The sequence below is a fragment of the Leopardus geoffroyi genome, chromosome B3 (genome assembly GCF_018350155.1).
Source record: "Leopardus geoffroyi isolate Oge1 chromosome B3, O.geoffroyi_Oge1_pat1.0, whole genome shotgun sequence".
Lineage (NCBI taxonomy): Eukaryota > Metazoa > Chordata > Mammalia > Carnivora > Felidae > Leopardus > Leopardus geoffroyi.
In genome coordinates, this window is record NC_059337.1 from 75,775,764 (window position 1) to 75,781,896 (window position 6,133).

The following is a 6,133-nucleotide window of genomic DNA, read 5'->3' on the forward strand; positions in this document are numbered from 1 at the left end:
TGATGTTGTTACCGTTTCCCGTTTCTGACCATGTTTCTCCCCTCAGACCTCAGTACTACCTCTCTAGCTACAAACTCGGTTTTGTTCCTTGACTGTGACTTAGTTTCTCTTGACTGTCACTGCCTCCAGCAGTAGATAGCCAACCTGGTCAGCCCAGCTCCAGAGAGTGTCCACTGGCGAAGCTCCTGTGGTCTCTGTACCAGGGAGTGCTCTGGAGTCTTCTGAGTGGACTCTCTCCTGCTGAGGAGTTCTTCTCCCTCTCACATTAGTAGGAGTGAAGAGAGGGACTCTTCAAACAGAGGGACCAGCTACAGCATCTACCGTTCTCATGGTGGCTGTTTGCCCCCGGCAGAGAGACAGACAGCACACCCTCTCTGTAGGGTACTAGAATGGACTCTGACTTCTCTACCTTTGTGTTGTCAATTAGAACTACTACTCCTTAAGGTTTTCCCTGCTGGCTTCCTTAATGGACTTCCAGAACACTAGTCAGTCGTAGGGGACAATTCCCCTGCATCTCTGCTCAGATGAAAAAGTTAGCTTTTAAAATTTTTCTTCATCATGTGGCTCATTCCTTTCTCTGTTACACAGGGGCAATTTAAGGGGACACATTTCAGCAAATTACTACAATTATCTTCAGCCTGCTGGTACATTTCAGTGGACCCTACTGTCTTCTATCAGCAGCCAATGCAAAGAATCTGAATGATCTTGGAAATGTGTAGATCATCCACAATCCTTATTTTCCCTTTAACTTCAGGAGTTTTTTCAACTCATTTCCCGACTTAATGGTGAACCAGAAACAAAAAGGAAGTAATTAAATTTTATTTCACTTCTCTTCTCATTCATAATTGTAGAGAGCAAGAGAGACAAGAAAGATGTGTGAATTTACTCAAGAGAATTCTTTGTGCATCTCCTACGTGCTAGACACGAGGCTAAGAAGCAGCTTCACAGAGATGAGAGAACAATGTCTGCTTTCTAAGAGTTCAGGGCCCAGTGGGGGATGGGGACCTACGTAAAATAAAATCCAACATCAATATTGGCAGAAGAGCATTTTCAGTGCTTTGAGGACATTTAACACGATGTGAGGGAGAAGAGGCTCAGGGAAAGCTTGTGAGAGGTGATGCCCGTGCTGAGTCATTCGAGGATTAGAAGTGGCTGGCCGGAGGGGTATCTGGGGGGGCTCAGTCGGTTAGCGTCTGACTTTTGATTTTGCCTCGGGTCACGATCTCACGGTTGGTGAGTTTGAGCCCTGCATCGGGCTTCTCGCTGCCTGTGCAGAGCCTCCTTGGGTTTCTCTTTCCCCCTCGCCTGCTTGTGCTCTCTCTCACTCTCAAAATAAATAAATAAACTTAAAAAAAAAAAAAAAAAGAGAGAGAGAAGTGGCTGACCAGATGTAGGAGGACACTGATTTCAGATGCAGGGAACAGCAACTGACAAAAGAGGTGAGAAAGCCTGGGAGGCCTAGGCTGGACTTCCAGGATGTGGGGCATGTCTGGGGCATGGGGAATGTGGAGGTGTCCAAGAGAAGGGACGGGTGGAAAGGAGAGAGTCTGGGTTGGATCATGGGGGCCTCATGTGCCTTCCTACAGAATCGGAGCTAAGGCTACAGGACTGGAAAGCCACAGGCGAATTTAAGCAGGAGAAGGACATTATGATATGTGCTTTTGAAGAGCGTTTGGCTCCCGTGTGGCTGATGGCTTAGAATGGGGCAAGGATAGAGGCAGGAAGACGATAATGAAATTCATGCTGGGAAGAGTTGTAAGGTTCTGAGTCAAGGCAGAGGCAATGAAAATCGAACGAAAAGATTTGAGGGACATTAGGGGAGTACAATTGACAGAATTTGGTCCCATTTTGACAGAGATGGAGAAATACAGCATAATTCCCAGACTTATCTTTTTTCTGCTTAAGTAACCAGATGGTCTTCATAATAATAAAGGGATTGTACTGTAAAAATAGCTGACATTTATTGAGCACTTTCTATGTGCTAAGTAGTTTAAGTATATTGCCTCACTTTATCTTTAAAATAACACTGTGGAGCAGATCCTATTAAGCACATTTTACAAATAGGAAAATGGAGGCATGGAAAAGGCCAGCATCTTCCCCAGGATCATGTATTATGTGCCCAAACCGGGATTAGAATACAGGTGTGGACACCTCCAGAATCTGACGTTTCAGCACTATCCTATTTTGTCCACTGGGGAGGGATTCAGTTCGAGGGAGAGATGATGAGTCCTGTTTTGAACATGCAGGTGGATTTCTAGCAGGTGGTTGTGATATGGCTTTGAAGGTCCAGTGAGTGATCTGATCTGGAGCCAGATACTTAGGGAAGGAGCCAGAGAGACAACCAGGAGTCCACTGAATTGTTCAAAATGTGACCTACTGTGCTCCTGAGCTCGTTTCTTATCTTTTGTTACTCCACAAGAGAAGGCAGGCATGATCTTCTTCGGCAGGGTCAGGCCCAGCTGCCACAGCCCGCCCCTGAGCCTCAACTCCGCTCATCACCATGCCTCTGTGACAGGAGTGGGTTAAGTTTGCTCCACTTTCTCTTTTCCTTATGATGATTCTTATCATGAGAACACATTAATCTTTTGCTATTTTCTGTTTTCATTACAATCTTTGTCACACAAGTGGAGCATCAGAATGTTAATGCCTCGTATCTTCTGTGAAGAATTGGTAGAATTCTCCATTGCTTTGACCTTTCCAATGTTCTGTGTTTCGATTGGGTCTGGAAGTTGATGATTAATGATAATTACAATAATTACACCAAGGGACTCGAAATATAAATTACCAAATGTTCAAAGGAAGCCACTTGAAACCTTTAATAGAATCTTGAACAATCTCTGTCCAAATGTTCCTACTTCCTCCATCAGACATCCCTCGGTGAGTAGGTTGGGAGAGATTCAGCCTAGGTTGTAGCCAGAAGAATAAAAGAGCTGTGATTTGTGAGCCATGTTTTAGTTATATGAAGGGGGAAAAAAAGAAATCAATTTTTAAATCAATAGAATGGTCCTTCGCCCAAACAGCTTTGCTTAACAAAGAGTGAGCATTCCATAAAACAAGACTTCGCTTTCGATTCAGATCATTAACTACGATTCCCATTAGGCAGGAGGTGCCACGGGGAAAGGGGATATTTACTTGTCTCCTCTGCTCTGGTTTCTTGGCTTTAATTTTAGGGAGGTGTAGCCTTTCATACGGAGAGTTAGGACTCTATGTGGCCTTTGCTCCTTGGCCCGCAGACGACAACCACACCTGGCACTGATATTAGTGTAATCATATTTTCTGTGAACTTTTGCTGTGGGCAAGATGCAGATTCCCCGATGCTTTAAAAACAATAAGTATTAAAATGCACTGGAATGAGGGTTTCATCTTGAGACCCCTGGTTATTTCCTTCCTGCTGCAGTAAATTGTACCTTATGTTGTGATAACCAGTGCAGTATATAAAGTATCCCTATCCAGAAGGTTGAAGAAGTTGCCATCATGGTAGGCTTTCAAAGGGAAGGATTTAGGATGACCAGACATCTAAACACACCTGTGGATGGTCTCTATGGAGCATTTTTCCACAGGATGACAGAATGGAAAGAACAATCTTTTGCTACAGTTTTGACACACTCAAATACAGGCATCCTGTTGCCCTTTGACTCTGCCCGGTTATGTTATGGCACACACTATTTCTTTAAACAAATATTTTTTTCATGTTTATTTATTTTTGAGAGAGAGACAGAGTGTGAGCAGGGGAAGGGCAGGGAGAGAGGGAGACACAGAATCCGAAGCAGGGTCCGGGCTCTGAGCTGTCAGCACAGAGCCCGATGCAGGGCTGGAACCCCCGAACCGTGAGATCATGACGTGAGTCAAACTCAGTTGCTTAAGTGACTGAGCCACCCAGGTGCCCTGGCATAAACTATTTCTGATTAGCATGATCCAGGCTCTCAACATTTAGAAATCTATGCATTGAGGCTATAGTGGGAGAGGAAAAGAATGTCTAGAAAAGAATGATGGAAAGTCCTTACAGTGTCCTTCTCTAGTCATATCTAGGACACCGTGGGTTTTCCCTGAGGCCAGGATTGACTGAAACTGTGTACTACGTGTGAGAGCTTTTGCGCCAGGCGAGATGTGGATTTCCCGAGGTTCGTTGGTTGGTTGGTTGGTTGGTTTGCAATGAAAGGAAAACTTTATTGAGGCCCACGGGCCTTGGGGCTCAGGCCAGATGTCACCCTGCAGACAAAGGAAGGGCCGGTGGATGAGCCTTATGTAACCTTCTTCTTGGGGTGCAGGTTGTTGGTGTGGCTCTACTTCTTGCGGCACTTGACAGCACGGGGTGCGGGCGAGCCTGACTCTTGCGGCAGACCGTCGTGTCGCAGTTGTATTTCTGGACCGGCTGGCAGAGGGAAGGCTCGGTGGTGCCACCCTGCAGGTGAAGCACCAGGTGCAGGGTGGACTCTTTCTGCGTATTGTAGTCTGAGAGGGTGCAACCATCCTCTAGCTGTGTGCCCACAGAAAGCAGACGCTGCTGGTCAGGCGGGATGGCCTCCTCGTCTTGGATTGTGGCTTTGACATTCTCAGTGGTGTCATGGGCTCAGCCCCAAGGGTGATGGTCTCGCCCGTCAGGGTCTCCGCAAAGATCTGCATCTCTGTGTCTGCTGCAGGGCCGGTACCTCCAGCCTGCCCGACCACCTTTTTTGAAGAGAGTTTCGTTTTGTTTTTAATAACATAGTAAGAGGAAGGCAGCCCAGGGTGGCTTTTCTGGCCAGGAGACAGCCACCTTCCCTCTTGATTTTGCTCTGGAACCCCCAGGGCCTGAGGGCACCGTGCATATTCTCAGAGGTGTGGTGCGGTGTTGGCTCTGAGGATTCTCAAGTTCAGGTAGGCTGACCCTAGTTCAGATGGTCCTGGTACTTTGGGGTATGGTTCCTTTCCCCAAAAGATCCTAGATCCTGTTGGATCCTAGGGGTTTCTGATGAATCAGTCTGGTGCATGCCTACACGGTTTCAAGTAAAACCTAACTTTTAAGAGGATTTTATGAGTATATTTATGAAGAGCACGGTGCCAAGTGTGTGTATACGTGGCATGCAAACATATTTCTTCTCATCTTAAAGTTTCCCTCTTGAGAGGTGCCACACTTCTTCTTGGCCTCCATTCCATCCCAGAGGATATAGGTATGGGATGAGAGGTTTAGTCCATCGTGTTAACCGGAGCATGACCATCCGAGTCAAGTTTTGTCACTATTGTTACCGCTTCTTCCCCGTACTTTGCTTTTGTAGCGGAGACAGAGCCTTAGCAGGGTGCACTTGAATTCAACCTGGACGCCCGGTCAGTTAATAAATGAATCAAGAAGCATTTGGTAAGTTCTTTGCTTCAAGTGGCGGTATGCTGTTTTTGAGCTTTTTATTCTGCCGAGATATTCAGAGCTTGTAAACATGAACTCAAAGAAATTCAGACTGTGACAGTTGATCTTGTAACCTGGGCAGTTACTACTATATTAAATTGCATCCTGATCATTTGGAAAGCACAATGCGTTTGATCAGCTATTGAGGTCATGTTTGTGGGGTCAAGTATCCCATTATACTCGTATTTTCTTCCAAATGGATTCTCACCTTTATTTTATTCTGCTGGTTGTTTTTCTGGCCTATTATTACAGCTATTATTGCAGCCTTAAAAATAACTCCTATTCCCACTCCCGGAAGTTAAAGGCAACATTCCTAAAAAAAAAATAAGTGTATCTAATGAAAAAGTTAATATACTAACTTCTCCTTTTGGGTGACTATGAAGTGTGTGTGTGTGTGTGTGTGTGTGTGTGTGTGTGTGTGCGTGTGTGTGTTTTGAGAACGACAAAGAGAGAGTTAGTTAACACACGTTTGGACCTGAACTCAGAGTGATCGAAGGCAGATTCCCTCGTCTTAGCCAAGTGGAGAGAAAAAGGGTTCAGATGCACAAGAAAAATAAAAGTGTCAGTACTGGAAGGGACATATGGCAATACTGGGCAATATGCGAGGAACCAATGCAAATGCTACAAGCCAAGTGTTGTTTGGAGGCTGCTTAATGAGAGTGGAAAATGACCCAACTTCTAAGGTTCTATAACTGCCTCACTTAGCTTTGATTTTTATAAATAGTCACATTTGTTCCAACCCTGTCTCCACAT

At 45.3% G+C, this 6,133-nt stretch overlaps 1 pseudogene; it reads right to left on the reverse strand.

The window, feature by feature from the left end:
• Window positions 1-4,204: 4,204 nt before the first annotated feature.
• LOC123583705 lies at window positions 4,205-4,623 on the reverse strand (annotated as a pseudogene).
• Between the last annotated feature and the right edge of the window lie 1,510 nt (window positions 4,624-6,133).